This window comes from Salmo trutta, chromosome 21 (assembly GCF_901001165.1).
Source record: "Salmo trutta chromosome 21, fSalTru1.1, whole genome shotgun sequence".
Taxonomy (NCBI): domain Eukaryota; kingdom Metazoa; phylum Chordata; class Actinopteri; order Salmoniformes; family Salmonidae; genus Salmo; species Salmo trutta.
Genome location: NC_042977.1, coordinates 8046520 through 8074296, shown reverse-complemented (window position 1 = coordinate 8074296; position 27777 = coordinate 8046520). Strand labels below are relative to the sequence as shown.

The 27777-nt window shown below is 44.1% G+C and overlaps 1 long non-coding RNA gene across 1 annotated transcript; it reads left to right on the top strand.

Annotated features, from left to right (window-relative positions):
* Window positions 1-4587: 4587 nt before the first annotated feature.
* Window positions 4588-26099, top strand: LOC115156594 (uncharacterized). The gene is made up of 2 exons (XR_003868293.1): window positions 4588-4990; window positions 25050-26099. It is a non-coding gene; the product is annotated as an uncharacterized LOC115156594 (long non-coding RNA).
* The last annotated feature ends 1678 nt before the right edge of the window (window positions 26100-27777 follow it).

Genomic DNA, 27777 nt, shown 5'->3' with positions numbered 1-27777 from the left:
TTCCTGGGAACGGGCCCAAATCCCTGTCAATTGCATGAAGAAAAGACGGAGAAAAAGGGGGCAGAGGTCGTGTTACCTTCTAAAAATTCGTGGCGAGCGAGTAAACTCCCACTGCCATCCGTTCTATTGGCCAACGTGCAATCATTGGACAATAAAATCGATGACCTACGATCAAGATTATCCTACCAGCTGTACATGTAATATACCATACTATCTTATGTTTCACCGAGTTGTGGCTGAGCAACGACACAGATAATATAGAGCTGGCAGGATTTTCCATGCACCGGCAGAACAGAGAAGCTACGTCTGGTAAGATGAGGGGTGGGGGTATGTGTCTATTTGTCAATAGCAGCTGGTGCACGATGTCTAATATTAACGAAGTCTCAAGGTATTGCTCGCCTGAGAGTACCTTTATGTTAAGCTGTAGATCACACTATCTACCAAGAGTGTTCTCATCTATATTATTCATAGCCGTCTATTTACCACCACAAACTGATGCTGGCACTAAGACCGCACTCTAAAAGCATAAGCAAAGAAGAAAATGCTCATCCAGAAGCGGCAAAGGCAAACTTAAATCTGTTTTACCTAATTTCTACCTGCATGTCACATGTGCAACCAGAGGGAAAAAAACTCTAGACCACCTTTACTCCACACACAGAGATGCGTACAAAGCTCTCCCTCGCCCTCCATTTGGCAAATCTGACCATAATTCTATCCTCCTGATTCCTGCTTACAAGCAAAAAATAAAGCAGGAAGTACCAGTGACTCGCTCAATACGGAAGTAGTCAGATGACGCGGATGCTAAGCTATAGGACTGTTTTGCAAGCACAGACTGGAATATGTTCTGGGATTCATCCAATGGCATTGAGGAATATACCACCTCAGTCATCGGCTTCATCAATAAGTGCATCGACGACGTCGTCCCCACAGTGACTGTATGTACATATCTCAAACAGAAGCCATGGATTACAGCCAACATCCGCATCGAGCTAAAGGTTAGAGCTGCGGCTTTCAAGGAGCGGGACACTATGTTGTGTCTTTGCTATGCCGGATTAAGTGATATGACATGCTATTCTATAAAATAATTTCTCTGTAATTAATATTACCTGATTGAACTAATCATGTAAATGTAATTAACTAGAAAGTCTGGGTATCACGAAATAAAGTTTATAGAGCTGTTATCTTCCGAATAAACTCTTAAAGAGCTGGTAATCTTTTACATCAATAGCAGTCAATTCTTAATCGTCACCTTATTCAGTCTCATCTGAACATCGTAGAATTCTTGGTTGGTTATCTTCAGGAACCCTGGCTAACAAGTTGAATCAGCAATACAACATTTGGTTTAATTATTTATTTACTAAATAATCACACAGAATTACATATACACAGGATGGATCATACACTGATTACTAATTATGTCATAGAAGAAAACGTCCCTAGCGGACGGAACCGATATGACGGCTGGTTACACAAAGAAAAGGGTTGAATGAAAGCGCGGGAAGACTGAAGAACAAAAGGATGAGGGTCTCTGATCGGACCTTGTGAAGCTATGCTATCGTAAATACAGAATCTTATGCATTCTAAATAACCGCCCATTTGGAAAAGGAAAATGCAAGAAATATTTACTCTGAGCTGCTATTCAATAGGTTGGTCATAGATGGAAGGCCGAGTTGCCCAGCAGGTATCTCTTGTCCTCTGAAGAATGTCTGGTGGTAGAGTGGATACATTGTAGTACCGTCATCGTGTGGTAGACATATACTTTGTCCATCCTTTCCCAACCCACATTTACAGCAGCTGCTGCTAACTCAACGGCTAGGAGGTATCACTTCTTCATTGCCTGGTATGGCAACTGCTCGGCATCTGACCATAAGGCGCTACAGAGGGTAGTGCGTACAGCCCAGTACATCACTGGGGTCAAGCTTTCTGCCATCCATGACCTATATACTAGGCGGTGTCAGAGGAATGCCCAAAAAATTGTCAGACTCCTGTCACCCAAGTCATAGACTGTTTTCTCTGCTACCGCACTGCAAGCGGTACCAGAGCGCCAAGGAACTTGAAGCTCTCAACCTGCTCCACTACAGCCCCTTCAATGAGAATGGGGGTGTGCTCGGTCCTCCATTTCCTGTAATTCACAATCATCTCTGTGGTTATATGTGGTGGTGCTGCTAATTGCAGGTTATGACAAAGTACCCCTATCACACCATTGTTCATATAGTTCTATGTCACTTCTTAGAAGCAACAACACGTTTTTCTCCTCCAGAGATGTTGAGTAGCTGTCTAATGAAACTTGAGGCTACAGTTCCATTGTCACGACTTCCGCCGAAGTTGGTCCCTCTCCTTGTCGGCGGTCATCGTCACCGGTTTTCTAGTTGCCACCGATCCACATTTTCTTTTTCCATTTGTTTTGTCTTCATTGTTCACACCTGATTTCCATTTCTTAATTATTGTTCCCTATTTAACCCTCTGGTTTCCTCATTGGTTTTGTGCGTGTTTGTTCCGTGTTAAGCTGTCGTGTATGTTTGTGAGCTGAGTTTGTTTCCCTACGTGGAATATTTAGTTGTTTTGTTGAGTAAAGACCTTTATTACTCATTCTCGGTGTCCTGTGCCTGACTCCATCCCACCTGCTGCACATTGACACTTGACATCCATGCTCAGCCTCACCTTTGATTCCCTAGTCCCCTAAACCTTTACAACCTTTTTTTCTCTGACAGTTGCTTCTGGCCCTGTGACTTTCTTTTAGAGAATAAAGACACCATTAACCACACAGCTCATCAGTCAACTTCGTCAGGGGGAGTGCGTGATGAGGTCTATGTGGCCAGGTGCCACCCAGGTCCAAAATACATACTCACTCTCCTCTCCAAGGACATACATTGTTACTAGTAAAGTATCGGGCTGTCTACAAACATTAGAGCTCCGGCTTTCATATTAATGTTGGACTTTTTCCCCCACCTTGCCTCTGACCCTTTCAATTTTTGGGGGGGCTTGATGGATGTAAGCTTTCTCCTTTCTTATACTTTGGCCCCGAAAAGAAAAAGACAGGTTTAGGAACTAATAAAAGTTTAAACAAGAAGGTAAACTTTTAAATATTTAGAATGTTCAGAGGTTGGCCTTGGTTGTTTTTTCCCCCAAGATCAGGTAGAAGGGAGATAACAGGATGCCAAGAGCATATTGATTAGGTTGGACATCCTCTAGGACCACACTGATATACACCAGAAAAAGATAATTGTTCTCTCAGAACCACAGAACAGAGAAAATATCCCCTAACCAAAGTCAAAGAGATAAAATCCTTGGACCCAATTAAAAATGGTGTTCTCCAATGTTGGCCAGACGTTATTTATTGTTGACTTAATGTTTATTGATGAACTTGTTTGGGTTGGAAGTTGTGTGAAGTGAACACCTAGTGGAGGCAATCCCCTGCCCATGATACCTCATCAAGGTCGAGGATATTGTAGTACATTGTATGTTAAGTTAATGGAAGTCTTTGTGTCAGTTGTTCATTGTGTTCTGAAACCCCCAGATAGATGCCCATTTGGTTGGCATTGTAGCATGACCTGAAACATTGATGTTGTTTGTTTGTTTCTTCTGGTTAAGACAGCAGATGGCCTTGTCTATTCTTTGGACGGTCGTACAGATATCACACTAGGACACCTCAGCTGCGGACTCTGACGAATGTTTCATTAGGAGAGGGAGAGATTGATAGAAAAAAGTCTCTCTTGAAACACCTTTATGGATAGAGAGATGGATTGAGAAACAGAGAGAGAATGAGAGATGGGCCACATAAAAGAAAGACAGCAGGAGTTCTACTTAAAGTCTCGACTGAGTTATAGCGAAAGCTGTGCCTGTGTGCCTAGATACTGCTTCCACCTAGGCTGGGCACCTAGGTTGCAACCAACCTGGAGGGAGCTTTCAAGCGTCCTCACCAAAAAGCACAATGGATTATCCAGTATAGCTCCCATTTGGGACCTCAACATATTCATCAGCAAGATCTTGTTTGAAAGGCTCTCTTCACAGCAACTGTAAGGGTTAGGGTCCCAAAGACCCTCCCCATTATTGATTAAGGGGACTTTAAGATTCATATGTTTTGCTGCAGGCCTTATAATAGATACTGTTGCTATGTGTCTAAAACATTGCCACTATATGTTGCACAAGCCATCTATATAGTCTTTGTGGTTAAACCCTGGCTGTTGCAAGAGTGTGCTTGCAGGCTGGGTCTGAGTCAAACCGAAACTAGATAAAGAGAAGTAACCACTGTCTGGTTTTGACATTTTGATCTTGTGTGACAGTGGACAATTTGAATGAATTCAGAGAAGCTACTGTACTAGGTTACCTTATAAGGTAACCTCAGTTTATTGCTGCACACATACATTGACGTAGGTGATCATACCACCGGGTAGAACTTACTCTGAAACATACATGCTGTGTTACCATTGCCAACTTCTGTCTGCAATCGCATTAATAAAGGTTTGATTGATTTACTTAAAGAAGATATTGTCTGACTGCTGATTTCACCAATAAGCCAATGATTGACAAGGAACAAGGAACCTACCCCGACACAACACTGACCTAAACAGTTTCTTATTATCCAGAGTCTGTCCTCACCACAGGAGGTTGGTGGCAGCTTTATTGGGGAGGATGGGCTCGTGGTAATAGCTGGAGCTGAATGAGTGGAAAGGTATCAAATACATCATACACATGGTTTCCATGTGTTTGATTCCATTCCATTGGCTCTGTTCCAGCCATTATTATGAGCCGTCCTCCCCTCAGCAGCTTCCACTGGTCCTCACCGTTGCCTACCCTCACAGACTGCTGGAGGATTTTGCGGATTTTGCGAAAGCCCTTCCTCATGAGAAAGACGAACCAGCGAAGGGCAGTCGTTGGATGATGGATGATCCAGCAGAAACTGCGAGGCGTGAATAATTTTTACTGAGTTGACTGAATGGTGATGGAGAAGGTGAAGAAGAACAACGGAGGAGAAAGAACAGAACCGAGGGTGAGGAGCACTACTTTTTTCTCGACCCATCAATCTACCAAACTAGTGACAAGTTACAGAAATCAATAGGAGAGAGGTCAATGATGAACCAGTCAAACTCTTTCCTGATGGATTTCAGCAATCCCAAGTCCATTGTCGAGTTCAAACTGGCCATCAGGGTTAAAGGGTAACCACTAAGCACTCTTAAAAAACTCCACTAAGCACCCCTTCTACCCGATAATATCCCTGATTGAATAGAAATGACACGTCTTGGGTAATCAAAGTTGTTTATAGTGGCATTGTTTTGTCATAATAATATTTTTTTCAAAAGCAAATGAGGTAAATATAAGTATTAAAATATTGTAACGACCCTGGGTTTATAAGCGCGGATATCGACTCTGCCGCTCGAGCATGCTTTTGCGGCACAGTCGATAGCGCGCTAGACTTCAGGATAGAAGGTCGAGGGTTCGAGACCTGCTCCCTGCCTGTTTCATTACATTGGTGTCAGAAGTGATCGGACCTTGCATCCACGACAGTGCGTGTGCTTGGCTGGTGAACACATTCCTGTAAGATGTAGATTCGCGAGGGCGCGTTCTTTGAAAGGAGGGACTAGTGTAACTACCCTGGTTTTATAAGCGCGGATATCGACTCTGCCGCTCGAGCATGCTTTTGCGGCACAGTCGATAGCGCGCTGGACTTCGGGCTAGAAGGTCGAGGGTTCGAGACCTGCTCCCTGCCTGTTTCATTACAATATTACCAAACTAGTTCAGGTGCCCTAGTTTAGGTGCCTTTTTTTTAACCTCATACAAAGTTATACATGACATTAGATTATAATATAATCCCTACTTCTACAGGATTTACTGGTATACTTCTCTTGTATGGTCTTTTATCACTTACTGAACTTCTTTATCTTATTCCCTCAAAGTTCGTTGTTGCCCTGGAAGTGGCAACAGAGTTAGGATAACTACAACAGTTGTGTCTCTCATAGCCGCTCTCTTCACAGCTTATTCTATCCATTCCTAGTTCATTGCTAAAACCACCCCCTCACAAGCCCCACTCTGGCACACAATGCATGATAGCATCATGCTAATTCATAGAAACCTCCCGCCGTTTGCATAAACAGCGAATACTTAGACCTCCTCCAGTGATTTTTTTTTACTTTTAATGTTGAAAAGTGATATCCCAAGTATAAATACAGTAAAGTGCACACACTAAAGGGTAAAAAAAAATCGGTTTTGCACAAAGTAGTTTTTTTTTTTTACACAACCGTAAACTTCAAGGAGTAGGGCATTGAAGGAGTTGGTCTGAATGGAATTCGTGATGTAGTCGGCCTCCCCCTTGCTTGAGGAACAATAGAGGCGCAATAGAGAAGAAAAGAGGAAAGGCACCTGTCATGACATACCTGGACTACCTATTGAGATGTGCCTTTTGTTAAGAAAATAAAGTGTGGCCTCGGGTGGTCTAGCAGTCTATGATGCTGCCTCTGGTGCACATATAGTATACCACTGCAGCATGGGTTTGAATCCGGCCCACTGCTATTTCAGCAATCGTTCCTCTATCTCTCTCTATCCAATAAACATACAAAGACTTAAAAATATATATTTTCAAGTAAATCAGATGTTAAAGTGTAAGAAATGAGATGACAACTGTTGCTGTATGCTATCACACTTTGTTGATGTGACATTTCCAGCGCACTACATTAAGACCCAGTTGTAAGCTGCTTTTTTAAACCTTTTCTACACCTCCATCCATTCATCCCCTCATCCTCAATCCCATCCATCCCTCTTTACAGGGATGAAAAATAAAAGCTGGTCCACTCAAGTCAAAAAACCTCTTCCTGACGGTAATGTGTTATTACGTGCTAGACAGTGTTATTCATCATGGTTACGAGTCCCCACACTCCCTCGCCTCTTCTATTCATGTCTACATCTTTATCAGCTATCACATACAGTGTGAGCACAGTATGACCATATGCTTGTAATCACATACAGTAAAAGTCAAAAGTTTGGACACACCTACTCATTCCAGGGATTTTCTTTATTTTACTATTTTATACATTGTAAAATAATAGTGAAGGCATCAAAACTATGAAATAACACATATGGAATCATGTAGTAACCAAAAAAGTGTTCAACAAATTTTTTTCATTTTAGATTCTTCAAAGTAGCCATCCTTTGCCTTGATGACAGCTTTGCACACTCTTGGCATTCTCTCAACCAGCTTCATGAGGTAGTCACTTGGAATGCATTTCAATTAACAGGTGTGCCTTGATAATTTGTGGAATTTCATTCCTTCTTAATTAGTTGTGTTGTGACAAGGAAGGGGTGGTATAAGACCAAGTCCATATTTTGGCAATAACAGCTCAAATAAGCAAAGAGTTAGGATAACTTTGTATATTGAAGGTGCTCTTTGGTGGACCAAGGCACCCCAAGCCAACAATGTTGTCAATAGAATTACATTAGTGACATTACCAGTGTTATGTATAGGGTAGTTTGGATCCTGGATACTGATTGGCTTAAACAGCATCCTCTTACTACAGTAGTGACTATTCTACACTACTACTACTATTACAGTCACTATAACTGTAGCAGCAAAACCCTGTGGTAGTGTCCACCCTGAAATTGGAAAGTTGGGGGTTCGATCCCTTTGACCGATGCCTCTCTGCTTGGCACGTAGCATTAAGAAGATAGATTGGGGAGAGGCCTTACGAGAGACTAGCGTCCTGTCCAAGAGGTGTACTTGTACATCAAGCTGCCTCACGCTACAGAATCAGGAGATGTGCTCCTGTCCCTACGGACGGTCTGGACCTAATTTCCTGCAATTTTACACATTTAATTTTGTCATGCTGCAGTGAGTGGAGCAGGTCGAAATTTTCAAGTTCCTTGGTGTCCACATTACCAATAAACTATCATGGTCCAAACACACCAAGACAGTTGTGAAGAGGGCAAGACGACACCTTTTCCCCCTCAGGAGACTGAAAAGATCCTCAAAAAGGTCTACAGCTGCACCATCGAGAGCATCCTGACCGGTTGTATCACTGCCTGGTATGGCAACTGCTCGGCATCTGACCGTAAGGCGCTACAGAGGGTAGTGCGTACGGCCCAGTACATCACTGGGGCCAAGCTTTCTGACATCCAGGACCTACAGTGGGGAGAACAAGTATTTGATACACTGCCGATTTTGCAGGTTTTCCTACTTACAAAGCATGTAGAGGTCTGTAATTTTTATCATAGGTACACTTCAACTGTGAGAGACGGAATCTAAAACAAAAATCCAGAAAATCACATTGTATGATCTTTAAGTAATTAATTTGCATTTTATTGCATGACATAAATAACTCAAAATAACTCAACACACAGCCATTAATGTCTAAACCGCTGGCAACAAAAGTGAGCACCCCTAAGTGAAAATGTCCAAATTGGGCCCAATTAGCCATTTACCCTCCCCGGTGTCATGTGACTCGTTAGTGTTACAAGGTCTCAGGTGTGAATGGGGAGCAGGTGTGTAAAATTTGGTGTCATCGCTCTCACACTCCCTCGTACTGACTGGTCACTGGAAGTTCAACATGGCAGCTCATGGCAAAGAACTCTCTGAGGATCTGAAAAAAAGAATTGTTGCTCTAAATAAAGATGGCCTGGGCTATAAGAAGATTGCCAAGACCCTGAAACTGAGCTGCAGCACGGTGGCCAAGACCATACAGCAGTTTAACAGGACAGGTTCCACTCAGAACAGGCCTTGCCATGGTCGACCAAAGAAGTTGAGTGGACGTGCTCAGCGTCATATCCAGAGGTTGTCTTTGGGAAATAGATGTATGAGTGCTGCCAGCATTGCTGCAGAGGTTGAAGGGGAGGGGGGGTCAGCCTGTCAGTGCTCAGACCATACGCCGCACACTGCATCAAATTGGTCTGCATGGCTGTCGTCCCAGAAGGAAGCCTCTTCTAAAGATGATGCACAAGAAAGCCCGCAAACAGTTTGCTGAAGACAAGCAGACTAAGGACATGGATTACTGGAACCGTGTCCTATGGTCTGATGAGACCAAGAAACTTATTTGGTTCAGATGGTGTCAAGCGTGTGTGGCGGCAACCAGGTGAGGAGTACAAAGACAAGTGTGTCTTGCCTACAGTCAAGCATGGTGGTGGGAGTGTCATGGTCTGGGGCTGCATGCGTGCTGCCGGCACTGGGGAACTACAGTTCATTGAGGGAACCATGAATGCCAACATGTACTGTGACATACTGAAGCAGAGCATGATCCCCTCCCTTCAGAGACTGGGCCACAGGGCAGTATTCCAACATAACAACCCCAAACACACCTCCAAGACGACCACTGCCTTGCTAAAGAAGCTGAGGGTAAAGGTGATGGACTGGCCAAGCATGTCTCCAGACCTAAACCCTATTGAGCATCTGTGGGGCATCCTCAAACGGAAGGTGGAGAAGTCCAAGATCTCTAACATCCACCAGCTCCGTGATGTTGTCATGGAGGAGTGGAAGAGGACTCCAGTGGCAACCTGTGAAGCTCTGGTGAACATGCCCAAGAGGGTTAAGGGCAGTGCTGAAAAATGATGGTGGCCACACAAAATATTGACACTTTGGGCCCAATTTGGATATTTTCACTTAGGAGTGTACTCACTTTTGTTGCCAGCGGTTTAGACATTAATGGCTGTGTGTTGTGTTATTTTGAGGGGACAGCAAATTTAAACTGTTATACAAGCTGTACACTTATTACTTTACATTGTAGCAAAAGTGAGCCCCAGGCCGAAGGAGATTGACAGTTCTTTTGTGTTTCTTCCATTTGCGAATAATCGCACCAACTGTTGTCACCTTCTCACCAAGTTGCTTGCCGATGGTCTTGTAGCCCATTCCAGCCTTGTGTAGGTCTACAATCTTGTCCCTGACATCTTTAGAGAGCTCTTTGGTCTTGGCCATGGTGGAGAGTTTGGAATCTGATTGATTGCTTCTGCGGACCGGTGTCTTTTATAAATGTGTTTATAAAAGCCATTTTTTTATCAGACCGCAAATAAGATGATAGATTCATGCATTGCTTTTTTTATAATGGAGATCTTTTCACCCCTACCCTTGTCTGCGGTGGTCTCCAAATCCACAACCTTCGTGCTACTGTGCCATGTAACGTTTACAAAACTAAGAACAGTTTCTAAACCGGCATATCTGAGACTCTGGTCTGTCCTAGGAGTGAGGGTAAATGGTAGGCATGTTCTCTGCTATACACTTTATCTTTTAATTGTTATTTTGGGTATAGGGGAAGGTCACTTTTTTTCAAGTTTTCAGGGAGGGTCGGGACGAATATGCAGTATATGTTACTGAAGGGAGGGCCATCCATTTTAATTTTAGAGAGGACTGATTTTCTCCAGGTATCCCTCATTATAAATAACGTATACTCCCTTACTTCCAATTCCTCAGTCCATTCATAACACTTGGTCTTCTGTTTCCCAAAACTTCCCAAAGAGGAGAGAAGCTGTACTAGGGTTGCACACCGGCCCAAGAGAGGGGGGATGATTTGGTGGTATATGTATTGTTATTGATATCTTTATTGAGCTTCATTGATTTTTGTCATCGATTTATTTCTGGATTGGTATAACATGTTATAATACTTTCAGTTGATCTGTACAACATCATTAGCCGGCTTCCGTCTAAACCATAAAGTGTCCAGAGGCAGAATTTCCTGTCCTTTCATAGTGTTCGACACAGAATAATTTGCGGTTATATAAGCCAGCTTTCAGTTTGAAATACAGACAGTTATGCAGATATGCAGAGTTTCTCAGCTGGGAAAAAGTATTTAGGATATTTTTATTTGCTGTTGCGTATATCATATTTGTGATAATATATACTACAGCAACAAGCAGCAAACCATATAAACCACTATATGAAAAACTCACTTCACCTGGGTACTGTAGCCCTTTACACTCGTAACCATATGCGGGTTAACAATTGCAGATTTGGGCACTGATAAATGCCTAAATTGGAACACGGTGGCTGGACAGTAACATGCTAGATACTGTACATGACGTCAGACCTGAGGCTCTGTGCTTCACAGCACTGTATGGGTTTTGACTGACAGCGGTTCTGAACATGACAATCACACACGGCAAGAAGTTTCCCCCATTGGAGGGATGGGGGCAAATGCTATAAATGAAGAGGACTCAATGTATTTTTGAAAGATCAGACGTTGAGGATTATAATAAATACTGCTTTGATGTCATTACAATCAAGCCAAACATCCGCACTTTACGTTTCCATATCATAAAGCTAAATACAATGTCAATGTGTATGATCACTATGTTTGATGTACAGTTACAAGATGACATGGCGTCATACCCTTGGTTGTTCTGAACAGAATTAACCTGTTTGTCTATTGTGAAGAAAATTCGCCACGGCACACTCACCTGAATGTACTCATGAATTCTTTCTATGCACACCAAAATTATAATCTGTTTTCCTGGATTACATTGAAAGCCTAACACTGTAATATCATATTTTATCATTTAGATAGTCATGTTGGCAATAGAACAAGCTTTCAAATTATGCCCTCTTAACCCAGATTGCGATTTATAATGGAACGTTTTTGGATTGCCTAAATAACAACAGTAATTGTGTGATGGCGGGGATGCAGGGTTGTGTTCCAAACAAAACAACTACAAGTGTACTTGTTCTAGTTCCTCAACGGCACAGCTAGGATTCTCAAAAAAGCACATTATAGTCGAAGACTCTTCTTTAGCCCTATTCGGACAGGATTCGTTTTACTGGGGAGGTTGGGTACAGTGATGCCAATTTAGCAATGTTGTTGCTAGATTTAGCAACTTTTCAGACTACCCTGGCAACTCTTTTTTCAAACAGCACCTAGCAACAATATTAGCAACTTTTGGAAAGTGACTCAAATGCTAAAATGCACGCATTTTCCCTCTAAATGACACAAAAATGATTTTCTCTGTCACACACTCAGTCACAACACATGTGCCTGGCTGCAAAAGTGCATTGTGAGTGACGTCAGCAGCAGGCGCTCAGCTCATGCACAGGCAGCAGCCGGCCAGCAGCAATTTCAGCAAATTGCAAATCATTGTTGGCTGACTGCAAACGAATGTTTGATCTTGAACAGAACTTACAACATCAATCAACATGTCTCAATCGAAATTGTACAGCCAGAAGTACAGAAAAGAGTGGGAGTTTGTACCATAACAAATGTCAAATCATATTTTTTGCTGAGCTGGCCAGTCAATTTGAGTAAGATTATTGTGAATTCTACGTAATGACGCAGTTTTACGTTATCACGCAATGACATCACAATGTCATTTAGCAACTTACCCTGAAAATTAGTTGGCAACACTGGTTGGGTATTGTAATTAAGTGCACGAGCACAATACACATATGTAATTTTAGTCCCGTCTGAATCTGCCATGTCAGTAACAATTGTAGCCAGAATAACCTACTATTTTTTGGCAAAGTCCTCTGATGATACTAGTCCCGTGCGGATCGACATCCCTGTGTTTTGAGAGCAATGTCTGAGTTTGACAGGTGTTGCTTGCAGTTTGAGCAAGAAAACTAAAATAAAATTTAACGAAGCGCTGCACATAGTCTATATATGAAGGGACTACATGTATTGACTTTCATAGTGAAAGCTTTTGTTTATATGTTACGTGTGAATTAATTGAACCTTCGGTAAAAGCATCAAAAAAATATTGCGGCTATTTATTGCAACCCTTGCTGTTAATAGATCGCAAAGCATCATACAACTGAGCTAAACGTTTGGAAATGACAAGTTCACTCTCATTCATAGCCTAAAATGCATCTCAAGTGCAAGTGCACTGTTTAGCTCACATCTGAAGGCTGGGGAGCATTTAGGACGTCTTCTATAGCGGATCGTTAAAATATCCTAATGATTATGATCCCACTTCCTCAATTCAAATATTATGGCTACACTATACCAAAAATGGTTTGGTATGGTTTTGTAACGGTCGTCATAGGAAGTGGACCAAAATGCAGCGGGTACGTTAATGCTCATATTTATTTTATTACGAACACCACACAAAAACAACAAAACAAAAAAACGAACGACAGCTAACAGTTCTGCAGGCTAAACATAGCAGTGCACGAATACAACTTCCCACAAAGGGACAGGTGAAAACAGGCTACCTAAGTATGACTCTCAATCAGCAACAATGATGTACAGCTGTTCCTGATTGAGAGCCATACCAGGCCAACACAAAGAAATACACAACATAGATAGAACCTAGAATACGACACATAGAACATAACCCAAAACCCCCGGAATACTCTAACCAAATACCCCTCTACATAAACACACACCCCGAACCACATAAAACAAATACCCCCCTGCCACGTCCTGACCAAACTACAATAACAAGTGACCCCTTTACTGGTCAGAACGTGACAGGTTTAGAAACTTGGGAACCAAGCTCGAGTTATCAGTGTAGCCTGTTATTGCCCGGACTTCTTGAAATATCTTCATGCCTAGAAAAAAAACTCCAGGCTTCTGTCATAACTGTCAATTTTTATATATACATAAAAAGATAATGCCAGGGGGCAGTTTGGAAAAAACTAAACCTGTCCAAATCGTCCTTTGGAATAACGGACATTCCAGGGTAATAATGTAACGTCTACATAGATCCCCTGAACGCAGCTCACTTTCCAGATCCCAATCACCTGAATTCTGATCACCTGTTCACACACCTGTATGTCATTTACACACACTACTTAGTTCAATTCTGTCACGCCCTGACCTTAGAGAGACGTTTTATTTCCTCTAGTTTGGTTAGGTCAGGGTGTGATATGGGGTGGGCAATCTAGGTTGTGGTATTTCTATGTTCCATTCTATGTTTTCTATCTTTGTGTTAAGCCGAGTGTGGTTCCTAATCAGAGGCAGCTGTCTATCGTTGTCTCTGATTAGGAATCATACTTAGGCAGCCCTTTTGCCATCCTGTGTGGGATTTTGTTTTTGTACAGCTCAGTAAGCATGCAGAACGTGATGTTCGGTTTTTCCTTGTTTATTATTTTGATTTAGTGTTCTGATTTACAATAAAGGAATATGAGCACTTACCACACTGCACCTTGGTCTACTCCTTTCGACGACCATCACAAATTCTTTGCACCCCATCATTGTGAGGTATTGTTTGTATTGATACACATTCTATTCGGAGCGCTGGTTATTTCGGTATTAGTCTTCCCGTGTATCGTAGTTTTTTTGGCCATCCTCACTAATGATGCCTTTTTGCCTATTCCCTGCCTGTACTTTTGTCTCAGATTTCCTGTCATCAACCTCTTGCCTGATCTCCTGGACTACGTTATTAGCCTTTTCGCTGCCTGTACTGTTACCTTCTTGGAGTCCCTGTGAATGACCTTCTGCCTGCCCCTGGAACCAGCTACCTATTTAGCCCTATCCATATAGGTAAATTTCCACGAGTTTAATGGGTAACTCATTCTGTTTTCGGCCCTACCCCTCCCTCCCTTCAGCCTCAGGGACCTGGGAAATTAAACGACTGAAAATGACAGGTTCTCTCTCCCAAGTTGCCACAGCGTTGGATCTTTCCCCCCACACCCCAGGGACGACACATTGATTTCTCAGCTGTCTAATTTCCTCGAGTCATGTCTTCCAGGGGAAGTTTTTTAGCTTGAGGGAGCGCAAGAGAGGGGAAAGAATGAGCGGGCGGATAAGGGGCACCAACAGTCACTGTCAGTGAAGGCCCTTTAACCCTATCAGTCCTGAGACCCCAGCAAAAGTCGACTTTCCATTTATCTGACTTTTGTTTATCTGCATGGCCAGCCCTTATATTTAGCCTCACGATGAAGTGTTTTACGATTTTCTTTGCAGGACAACTAGGGCTACAAGTAGAACACAAAACACAGACATAAACAGTTCCATTCTTGAGTTTTAATGACAAAAGTCAGCCAATGCAAAAAGCTGATAAATGAATCTATATGAATGCTGTAAGTGGGAAATTAATATCCAACTAGTCAGTGACAACTGTGTGGAGTTTGTGACAGCAACTATGTGAGCTTATAGTTTGTACCCGAAACCATTCTGACTCTACAGACGTTTTTGTCAAAAAGACCCAGACCCGGGCCCCTTCGGCATCCGCCCTTGTCTGACAAGTATCGCTCTAGCTCAGCCCCCATTAATCACACAGACGAATGGTTGGTACCAACGGATACAGAATAAATAGACAAATCCTATGGTACAACCCTAACTGGGTTGTACCATAGGATTTGTCTATTTATAACCATAACCCACAGCGCCATTTCCTAGGCATCCCCTCCCTTTTCTGATGTTTTTTTCCTGGCTCATCGAGGAAGGTCACTCAACAGAGGAAGGACCCCTGTCGCCACAATTAGGATGCTATCTTGTTGCCTAGCTTACTTGTAATAGGCTGCATACTTCTTATGGGTTCATCTGATGTGCAAACCACAACGACAAATAGAAATACACTCACTGGCCAATTTATTAGCTCATTCACGAAAATGGATCGCACCTATAGACAGTGAGTCACATGGCTTGCTATATATAGCCATGGCTTGCTATATAAAGCAGGCAGACAGGCTGCGAGGCATTCAGTTACTGTTTGATTAAACGTTAGAATGGGCAAAACGGGTGACCTAAGCAACTTTGAGCATGGTATGAACTTCAGTGCCAGGCGCGCCGGATCCAATATCTCAGAAACAGCCGCCCAGCTGGGCTTTTCACGCACAACAGTGTCTAGTGTTTACCAAGAAAGGTGTGACAAACAAAAAACATCCAGTCAGCGGCAGTCCTGTGGGCTTAAACAGTTCATTGATTAGAGAGATTGAAGGAGAATGGCAAGAATCGTGCAAGCTAACAGGCAGGCGACAGACAAATAATAGTGCAGTACAAAAGTGGTGCGCAGAACGGCATCTCGGAATGCACAACTCGTCAATCATTGTCAGAAATGGGATATTGCAGCAGACGACTACATGTTATTGTTACGTTCGTTGATGGAAGAATTAGACCAAGGTGCAGTGTGGTAAGCGTACATCTTTCTTTATTAGATGAACACCGAAACAAAACCAAAATAAATACAAAACGAAAACGTAACGTTCAGTAGGGCATACAGCACAGTACCAAAACCAAGATCCCACAAACTAAAGGTGGAAAAAGGCTGCCTAAGTATGATCCCCTATCAGAGACAACGATAGACAGCTGTGTAACGCTTTCGTTTGGAGAAGTAGCGGAGTCAGGCACAGGACACAGGGATGAGTGCAAACAAACGTGTTTACTCAAAAACCACAATAAAACTTCTCCCACAGCAAAATAACAGGGTTGGGAGAAACACCAACAACCACAAACAGGAAACAATCATGGACAAGACAAACAGGGAAGCTAGAGGGTTAAATAATGAACCTAATCAGGGAATCATAAACTGGTGTGTATAATTAAGACAAAACAAAACGAACAGGGAAACATAGATCGGTGGTGTCTAGTAAGCCTGTGACGTCGACCGCCAAACGCCGCCGACACCGGCCTCGGGGACGACCCGGAGGACGGGGAGCAGGGCGATCCGGGCGGAAGCGATGAAACTCCTGGATTAACGATGGGTCCAGGATGTCCTCCGCCGGTACCCAGCTTCGCTCCTCCGGGCCATACCCCTCCCACTCCACGAGGTACTGAAGGCCCCTCGCCCGACGTCTGGAGTCCATAATGGCTCGTACTGTGTACGCCGGGGCCCCCTCGATGTCCAGAGGGGGCGGAGGAACCTCCTGCACCTCAGACTGCTAGAGCGGACCAGCCACCACCGGCCTGAGGAGAGACACATGGAATGAGGGGTTAATATGATAATCAGGGGGGAGTTGTAACCTATAACAAACCTCGTTCAGTCTCCTCAGGACTTTGAATGGCCCCACAAACCGCAGATCCAGCTTCCGGCAGGGCAGGTTTCGGGTCGAGAGCCAGACCCGATTCCCCGGTGCATAAACCGGGGCTACACTGCGGTGGCTGTCGGCACTCGCCTTTTGCCGCCTGATGGCTCGTTGTAGTCGTACATGGGCAGCGTTCCATGTCTCCTCCGAATGCCGAAACCATTCATCCACCGCAGGAGCCTCGATCTGGCTCTGATGCCATGGTGCCAGGAACAGCTGATAACCTAGCACACACTGAAAAGGGGTAAGATTAGTAGAAGAGTGGCGTAGTGAGTTTTGGGCCATCTCCGCCCAGGCGATAAATGACGCCCACTCCCCCGGCCGGTCCTGGCAATAAGACCGCAGAAACCTACCCACCTCTTGGTTGACTCTTTCCACCTGCCCGTTACTCTCGGGGTGGAAACCTGAGGTAAGGCTGACCGAGACCCCCAGGCATTCCATAAACGCCCTCCAGACTCTAGACGTAAATTGGGGACCCCGATCAGACACTATGTCCTCAGGCACCCCATAGTGCCGGAATACATGGGTGAACAGGGCCTCCGCAGTTTGTAGAGCCGTAGGGAGACCGGGCAAAGGAAGGAGACAGCAGGACTTAGAAAACCAATCCACAACGACCAGGATCGTGGTGTTACCCTGTGACGGGGGAAGATCCATCACGAAATCCACCGATAGGTGTGACCACGGTCGTTGCGGAACGGGAAGGGGTTGTAATTTCCCTCTGGGCAGATGTCTAGGTGCCTTGCACTGTGCGCATACCGAACAGGAGGAGACATAAACCCTCACGTCCTTAGCTAACGTGGGCCACCAGTACTTCCCCGCAAGGCAGCGCACTGTCCGACCGATACCAGGATGACCAGAGGAGGGTGATGTGTGGGCCCAACAGATCAAACGATCGCAGACATCAAACGGAACGTACATGCGCCCAACGGGACACTGGGGGGAGTGGGTTCTGCACGTGACGCCCGTCCGATGTCCGCGTCCACCTCCCATACCACCGGTGCCACCAGGCAAGAAGCTGGAATTATGGGAGTGGGCTCCGTGGACCGCTCCTCTGTATCATACAGCTGGGACAGTGCGTCTGCCTTCATGTTCTGGGAACCTGGTTTGTAGGAAAGGGTGAAAACAAAGCATGTGAAAAACATGGCCCACCTTGCCTGGCGAGGGTTCAGTCTCCTCGCTGCCCGAATGTACTCCAGATTTCGGTGGTCAGTCCAAATGAGGAAAGGGTGTCTAGCCCCCTCAAGCCAATGTCTCCACGCCTTCAGAGCCCCGACAACAGCCAACAACTATCTGTCCCCCACATCATAGTTTCGCTCTGCCGGGCTGAGCTTCTTCGAAAAGAAAGCACAGGGGCGGAGTTTTGGTGGCTTACCCGAGCGCTGAGATAGCACAGCCCCTATTCCAGCCTCGGACGCGTCCACCTCAACTATGAACGCTAAGGAGGGATCAGGATGCGCTAGCACTGGAGCCGTGGTAAACAGAGCCTTCAGGTGACCAAAAGCTCTGTCCGCCTCAGCCGACCACCGCCGTCGCACCGGTCCCCCCTTCAGCAAGGAGGTAATGGGAGCCGCCACCTGCCCAGAACCCCGGATAAACCTCCGGTAGTAGTTGGCAAACCCTAAAAACCGCTGCACCTCCTTTACCGTGGTTGGAGTCGGCCAATTACGCACGGCTGGAATGCGGTCAGTCTCCATCTCCACCCCTGACGCGGACAAACGGTACCCTAGGAAGGACACGAACTGTTGAAAGAACAGACATTTCTCCGCCTTGACGTAAAGGTCATGCTCCAACAGTCGACCAAGCACCATGCGTACAAGGGACCTGAGCTTTTCAAAAAGAAAAGGTAAAAAGAGAAGAGGAGTAGACTAAATTGATTACATGCTCTGGAAGGTACTATATGGTCCTCAGGCTACTTCTAACCACCTATAACCCCATAACACAAACCATATAAAAACTACCTAATTCATGTTTATACCATGCTTACTGTAAATTGAGTTATCTTAGCCATCAGCTTGTAAATATTTTTGGGGTTGGAAGTGTATGTTGGTGGAATCAGATTCTGTACCACCTACAACAAAATACAGAACAATACACAGTTTAACCACCCCACTAATTGTATTGATTTCTATTAGACTGTCTAGCGTACCATACCTAACATAGACATTTCAATATTGTCTGCTTGCTGTTAGCTAACTAGTGTCACTAAATTGGCAGCGAAAATTGACAGCCAGCTGAGACTGGCTGAGAAACAACTAACCAGCCATAGACTATTAATACACATTCATCACTGCTAACTGTACCAACACACAAAAAGAGTGAGTTAGCTATATCAACACTTCTATTTTAAGTAACAGAGAGTTTTGCATACAAAGGTGGAATAGATAGCAAATAAGAGTAGCTCAATCTGGTGGCTAACATTAGATAGCTAAAGTCAGTCAAAGACAAAACGAATAAATAAACATATTTACTCTGCTGAAGGTAGTTACCAGTCTAGCAGTGAATACCATGGCATAGGCTAAATTGATTGACTGCGTGTATACCATAAAAGATAGCTATATGATTTAGCTGATGGCTTTCAGAGATCAATACAGGACTGTAACGTTAGCTAGCTAACTTAGCTTGTCCAGCCACAGCTATCAAGCTAGATAATGGTAGGTTACCTCTAATCAAGAATCTTACACTTTGTTGTGAAGGAAAAAATCTATGGAATCGCATCACTTCTCAGATTTCATTGAAATTGATTCCCTATCAGTTCAGCATGAAAATCCCTCCTGTAACCGTAAGGCGCATCATTCTTGATAGACGCAAGCCACTGGCAGCACCGGGGTAAATCTCTGGTAGGTAGAACGGTGAACGGTAACTCATTTACATGCTTGTTTGTAATTATCACAGCCAGGCACAGAACACCACACAGGCATGATTATGCCTACAGAGATTCTGAGATTGCTGTGTATTGTTCGTTCGAAGTGCACAATGCCATCGTCCAAGTTTGCGGGCATGCCCCATCTACCATAGCCGGCGTAATCTGCAATCGCTAGTGCACGGTTCTGACTGTCTGCCTGGTGGCTGACCTAACTACACTGTGCCCCTCCCCTCTCTCTCAGTCCCTCGCTAGCTCTGTATGACAGATGTGAATGTTTGTGTTCTTGGAAGTACAGCAACTGATCTTCTTCTTCTATGTGGTTTAAATGGCGGTTGGCATCCAATTTGTTGCATTACCTCCACCTACTAGACTGGAGCACAACTCCCTTATACTTTTCTTGAAAAATAAAAAGGTACTAAATAAATACCCTACCATCTAACACTACACTCACTAATTTCAAAATGATATAAAATAAAATTAACACCACCCTGCTCCACTAATTAAATGTATTTATTCCTACCTCATGCTATCATCCTGAAAGGATGGGACATCACCACTTAACACCCTGTAACTCTTCTGATGTCATGTCTTGCACACCCAAATACCTCAATTTTCTGACTTCCGCTCCATCCCTACAGTACAGTTGATAACCATTGCTAAAAATCCAATCTTACATTTTCTGACAAGATATTGGCTGGGGGTGGAGTTGCAGTCTACTGCAGAGATAGCCTGCAGAGTTCTGTCATACTATCCAGGTCTGTGCCCAAACAATTCAAGCTTCTACTTTTTGAAATCCACCTTTCCAGAAACAATTCTCTCACCGTTTCCGCTTGTTATAGACTCCCCTCAGCCCCCAGCTGTGCCCTGGACACCATATGTGAATGGATTGCCCCCAATCTATCTTCAGAGTTTGTACTGTTAGGTGACCTAAACAGGGATATGCTTGACACCCCGGCCATCCAGTCTAAGATAGATGCCCTCAGTCTCACACAAATTATCAAGGAACCTATCAGGTACAACCCTAAATCCGTAACCATGGGCACACTCTTAAATATCATCCTGACCAACTAGCCATCTAAATATACCTGTGCTGTCTTCAACCAGGATCTCAGCAATCACTGCCTCATCGCCTGCGTCCGTAATGGGTCCTCGGTCACTGCCCTTGACCAGCACAAAAACATCCTGTGGCATTCTGCATTAGCATCGAATAGCTCCCGTGATATGCAACTTTCAGGGAAGTCAGGAACTACACTGCTCAAAAAAATAAAGGGAACACTTAAACAACACATCCTAGATCTGAATTAAATAAATAATCTTATTAAATACTTTTTTCTTTACATAGTTGAATGTGCTGACAACAAAATCACACAAAAATAATCAATGGAAATCCAATTTATCAACCCATGGAGGTCTGGATTTGGAGTCACACTCAAAATGAAAGTGGAAAACCACACTACAGGCTGATCCAACTTTGATGTAATGTCCTTAAAAGAAGTCAAAATGAGGCTCAGTAGTGTGTGTGGCCTCCACGTGCCTGTATGACCTCCCTACAACGCCTGGGCATGCTCCTGATGAGGTGGCGGATGGTCTCCTGAGGGATCTCCTCCCAGACCTGGACTAAAGCATCCGCCAACTCCTGGACAGTCTGTGGTGTAACGTGGTGTTGGTGGATGCAGTGAGACATGATGTCCCAGATGTGCTCAATTGGATTCAGGTCTGGGGAACGGGCGGGCCAGTCCATAGCATCAATGCCTTCCTCTTGCAGGAACTACTGACACACTCCAGCCACATGAGGTCTAGCATTGTCTTGCATTAGGAGGAACCCAGGGCCAACCGCACCAGCATATGGTCTCACAAGGGGTCTGAGGATCTCATCTCGGTACCTAATGGCAGTCAGGCTACCTCTGGCGAGCACATGGAGGGCTGCGCGGCCCCCCAAAGAAATGCCACCCCACACCATGGCTGACCCACCGCCAAACCGGTCATGCTGGAGGATGTTGCAGGCAGCAGAACGTTCTCCGCGGCGTCTCCAGACTCTGTCACGTCTGTCACGTGCTCAGTGTGAATCTGCTTTCATCTGTGAAGAGCACAGGGCGCCAGTGGCGAATTTGCCAATCTTGGTGTTCTCTGGCAAATGCCAAACGTCCTGCAGGGTGTTGGGCTGTAAGCACAACCCCCACCTGTGGACGTCGGGCCCTCATACCACCCTCATGGAGTCTGTTTCTGACCGTTTGAGCAGACACATGCACATTTGTGGCCTGCTGGAGGTCATTTTGCAGGGCTCTGGCAGTGCTCCTCCTTGCACAAAGGCGGAGGTAGCGGTCCTGCTGCTGGGTTGTTGCCCTCCTACGGCCTCCTCCACGTCTCCTGATGTACTGGCCTGTCTCCTGGTAGCGCCTCCATGCTCTGGACACTACGCTGACAGACACAGCAAACCTTCTTGCCACAGCTCGCATTGATGTGCCATCCTGGATGAGCTGCACTACCTGAGCCACTTGTGTGGGTTGTAGACTCCGTCTCATGCTACCACTAGAGTGAAAGCACCGGCAGCATTCAAAAGTGACCAAAACATCAGCCAGGAAGCATAGGAACTGAGAGGTGGTCTGTGGTCACCACCTGCTGAACCACTCCTTTATTGGGGGTGTCTTGCTTATTGCCTATAATTTCCACCTGTTGTCTATTCCATTTGCACAACAGCATGTGAAATTTATTGTCAATCAGTGTTGCTTCCTAAGTGGACAGTTTGATTTCACAGAAGTGTGATTGACTTGGGGTTACATTGTGTTGTTTAAGTGTTCCCTTTATTTTTTTGAGCAGTGTACTATACACAGTCAGTTAGGAAAGCTAAGGCTAGCTTTTTCAAATAGAAATTTTCATCCTGTAGCATTGTTCCAAAAAGTTTTGGGACACTTAAAAATCCATGGAGAATAAGAGCACCTCCTCCCAGCTGCCCACTGCACTGAGGCTAGGAAACACTGTCACCACTGATAAATCTACGATAACTTCAATAAACATTTTTCTACGTCTGGCCATGCTTTCCACCTGACTACCCCTACCCCGGCCAACAGCTCTGCACCCCCTGCAGCAACTTCCCAAAGTCTCCCTCGCTTCTCCTTCACCCAAATCCAGACAGCTGATGTTCTGAAAGAGCTGCAAAATCTGGATCCCTACAAATCAGCTGGGCTAGACAATCTGGACCCTCTCTTTTTAAAATAATTGTTGCAACCCCTATTACTAGCCTGTTCAACCTCTCTTTCGTATTGTCTGAGATACACAAAGATTGGAAAGCTTCCACGGTCATCCCCCTCTTCAAAGGGGAGACACTCTAGACCCAAACTGTTATAGACCTATATCCATCCTGCCCTGCCTTTCTAAAATCTTGAAAAGCCAAGTTAACAAACAGATCATCGACCATTTCGAATCCCACCGTACCTTCTCCACTATGCAATCTGGTTTCCGAGCTGGTCATGGGTGCACCTCAGCCACGCTCAAGGTCCTAAATGATATCATAACCGCCAACGATAAAAGACAGTACTGTGCAGCCGTCTTCATCGACCTGGCCAAGGCTTCAGACTCTGTCCATCACCGCATTCTTATTGGCAGACTCAATAGTCTTGGTTTCTCAGATGACTGCCTCTCCTGGTTCACCAACTACTTCTCAGATAGAGTTCAGTGTGCCTGTTGTCCGGATCTCTGTCAGTCTCTATGGGGGTGCCACAGGGATCGATTCTCGGGCCGACTCTTTTCTCTGCATATATCAATGATGTCGCTCTTGCTGCTGGCGATTCTCTGATCCACCTCTACGCAGAAGACACCATTCTGTATACATCTGGCCCTTCTTTGGACACTGTGTTAATTAACAAACCTCCAAATGAGCTTCAATGCCATACAACACTCCTTCCGTGGCCTCCAACTGCTTTTAAATGCTAGTGAAACTAAATGCATACTCTTCAACCGATTGCTGCCCGCACCCGCCCGACTAGCATCACTGCTCTGGATGGTTCTGACTTAGAATATGTGGACAACTACAAATACCTAGGTGTCTGGTTAGACTGTAAACTCTCCTTCCAGACTCACATTAAGCATCTCCAATCCAAAATTAAATCTAGAATCGGCTTCCTATTTCGCAGCAAAGCCTCCTTCACTCATGCTGCCAAACATACCCTCTTAAAACTGACTATCCTGCCGATCCTTGACTTCGGCGATGTCATTTTCAAAATAGCCTCCAACACTCTACTCAGCAAATTGGATGTAGTCTATCACAGTGCCATCCGTTTTGTCACCAAAGCCCCAAATACTACCCACCACTGTGACCTGTATGCTCTCGTTGGCTGGCCCTCGCTACATATTCGTCGCCAAACCCACTTACTCCAGGTCATCTATAAGTCTTTGCTAGGTAAAGCCCTGCCTTATCTCAGCTCACTGGTCACCATAGCAACACCCACCCGTAGCACGCGCTCCAGCACGTATATTTCACTGGTCATCCCCAAAGCTAACACTTCCTTTGGCCACCTTTCCTTCCAGTTCTCTCTTGCCAATGACTGGAATGAATTGCAAAAATCACTGAAGCTGGCTGGAGTCTTATATGTCCCTCTCTAATTTTAAGCATCAGCTGTCAGAGCAGCTTACCGATCACGGTACCTGTACACAGCAAATCTGTAAATAGCCCACCCAACTACCTCTTCCCCATATTGTTATTCATCTTCTTGCTCTTTTGCACCCCAGTATCTCTACTTGCACATCATCATCTGCACATCTATCACTCCAGTATTAATGCTAAATTGTAATTATTTCACCTCTATGGCCTATTTATTGCCTTACCTCCCTATTCTTCTACATTTGCACACACTGTACATAGATTTTTCTATTGTGTTATTGACTGTACGCTTGTTTATGTGTAACTCTGTGTTGTTGTTTTTGTCGCACTGTTTTGCTTTATCTTGGCCAGGATGCAGTTGTAAATGAGAACATGTTCTCAACTGGCCTACCTGGTTAAATAAAGGTGAAATAAATAAATAAATAAAAATAAACTGTCACAGACTCATCTTTTTCCTGATCCTTGGTGCATACCTTGGTCTCCGATAACTTCACCACACCTACCACCTCCGATACTTCACCCTCATTCACTTCCATGTCTTCAGCTCTCTCTACTTACACTTTCTACCATTCTTCTTTAACAAACATCTCCCTTTTTCCACCATTTTTATCTGACTCAAGCTCACCCTCTTCTTCCCTCTCTCTCTTAGACCTCCAAGTATATGTCTCCTTATGATAATACTGCACTACTCCTGACAACCATCTTGTTCTTGCTTTCTCTAGGGACTCCATTTCCGCCGGCGACCGCCCTCCTCCCTCTCGCGCCCTCCAACTACTGCACTCCCCCTGCTCAGTTGTTTCCAAAGGCAACTAATCAGTCTCCTCCATCCAATAAATACTGAATCTTGGGAGTCAAACCTTGACACTCAGAAATGGGAGTCGACACCGGGAGTCGAGGAATCAATTATTTGATTTCAATCTCCACCACTAACCACATCATCGTCGTTAACAGTTGGAAAAATGGCAGAGCAACAGCAGCAAAGTCCTGTATGACAATACTTTGAGACGTGAAATGAGAAGGAGATGCAAGCTTTGAGATGTGGAATCGAGGTACAGTAATGGTATTCCGGGGGAAATGCTTAACCATCTGAAAAGCACAGCTGGATTGTGAATTCACATGGAATTATGATTTTTATGGTCTTATCGTTTTAATGGAAAACTGATTTTAAAAATGGCAGTTTAAATGTTAAGATTTTTTTTTGATTTGTCACATCCCTAGAGAGAACATCATCTGTACATTTTACTTCATATAGTCCTAATGAGGCATTTATAATCTTGCTTCAGTAGCCAAGCCAAAATCCGACCATACAAACATTGAGAGAATGAATTTATACTTCCTCATATGCCATTGAAACCAGCTGTTCTCTGTTCTCTTGGTTTTCAAATCACAAATATAGCTTGATTTTGCAAAATAGCATTCTGAATAGGCCAAGCCTTCCATAACGAATAAATTAAATGCCTTCAATAGTAACTTTGGTTTCCGAAGAGTTAAGCTCATTGACTCAGCCAGGCAAACAAACAGTATTATCATTTCTCACACGAATCAATTAGCCGCATTAGCCTGGCCTATGTGTGAAAAATCCCCTACAATTGCAGCACGTTGTGCCTCTGTGTGTCTACAGAGAACATTGGTTAAGGGCCTATAGTTTTTTTATTTATAAAATGAAACAAATCAACATTTATAATAGGTAATGATATATATCCAATAGAAAGAATATACAGTATTTGTTTATAAACATTTGTGCTTTCGTTAATAAAAGAATGATACAAAAATGACTGTTTCAAAATGCAGATGTTTATTTCAACTACATTTTACTTGCACTTCCCCCTATCACAACCATGGGTAAAACATTGCTGAGATAATCAATGTATTTATTTCATTGTTGTATCGTCAGTTTCTCGAGCCAAAACGTCTTGATGGCCTTCACAAGTTCATCTTTGCTTGTAGGATTGGCAGAGCTATGGATGATCGTTTTCAGTTGATGTCAAACAAATTTGATCGTGTTCAAATCAGGAGACCTACATGTAGCGTTGATAAAAATGTGTTAGATATACTGTAGGCCTACAGTAAGCGTGGTGAGTCTCACTATTGTAAAAACGTTGAGTTGTGCTGTGGAAAAGTGGTCTACTTACTCTGCTGGCGTCTTGACCCAGTTTATGCCCTCATTTGCAATGATAATCCAGGCAGCAGGGCGTTTTGGGTCATTGTCTGCATTTGAACAAAAAAAGGACATCAGTCTAACAGCCAGCATTAGGTAGAATAATAGAAATAGGTTTCTTTCTCCTTGAGTGAATAAAAAAAACGAATGTTTTATTTATACAGGTAAGTCAATTAAAAACACATGTTTACACATAGAGGATGTAGAGAATCATTGTAATATCTAAACCACTATGACATATATTTTAAATAACAAACAATATTATATTTTCAGCTGTTTGAAGCTGGTGTACAAAACTGAAAGTAAAAGCACATCTAGCGGGCTGTCATATGGCTTTTACTGAGGAGTGGCTTCCGTCTGGACACTCTACCATAAAGGCATGATTGGTGGAGTGCTGCAGAGATGGTTGTCCTTCTAGAAGTTTCTCCAATCTCCACAGAGGAACACAGTTTGGCCACTGTGTTCTTGGGGACCTTCAATGCTGCAGACATTTTTTTTGGTACCCTTCCCCAGATCTGTGCCTCGACACAATCCTGTCTCGGAGCTCTACGGACAACCCCTTCGATCTCATGGTTTGGTTTTTTTCTCTGACGTGCACTGTCAACTGTGGAACCTTACATAGACAGGTGTGTGCCTCACCAAATCATCTTCAACCAATTGAATTTACCACAGGCGGACTCCAATCAAGTTGTAAAAACAGCTCAAGGATGACCAACGGAAACAGGATGCACCTGAGCTCAATTTCAAGTCTCATAGCAAAGGGTCTAAATACTTATGTAAATGAGGTATTTCAGTTTTATTTATTTTTGAACGCAATTTTTTTTTAACCTGTTTTCACTTTGTTGTTATGGGGTATTGTGTGTCTATTTTGTTTTCATCCATTAGAATAAGGCTGTGGAACTCTATTGGAGGGATGCGGCACCATTCTGTCGTGAGAAATCCCATAATTTGGTGTTTTGTTGATAGTGGTGGGAAACACTGTCTCAGACACAGCTCCAAAATCTCCCATAAGTGTTCAATTGGGTTGAGATCTGTTGACTGACACGGACATGGCTTACATCAGTTTCATGCTCATCAAACCATTCAGTGACCACTCGTGCCCTTTGGATGGACCATTATTGTCCTATGGGGGCTTAGCCATGGTGGCCAAAATAATGTCCTGCCCAGCATGTTTATACATGACCCTAAGCATGATGGGATGTTAATTGCTTAATTAACCCAGGAACTACACCTGTGTGGAAGCACCTGCTTTCAATGTACTTTGCTTTCAGTATACTTTCGTATACCCATAT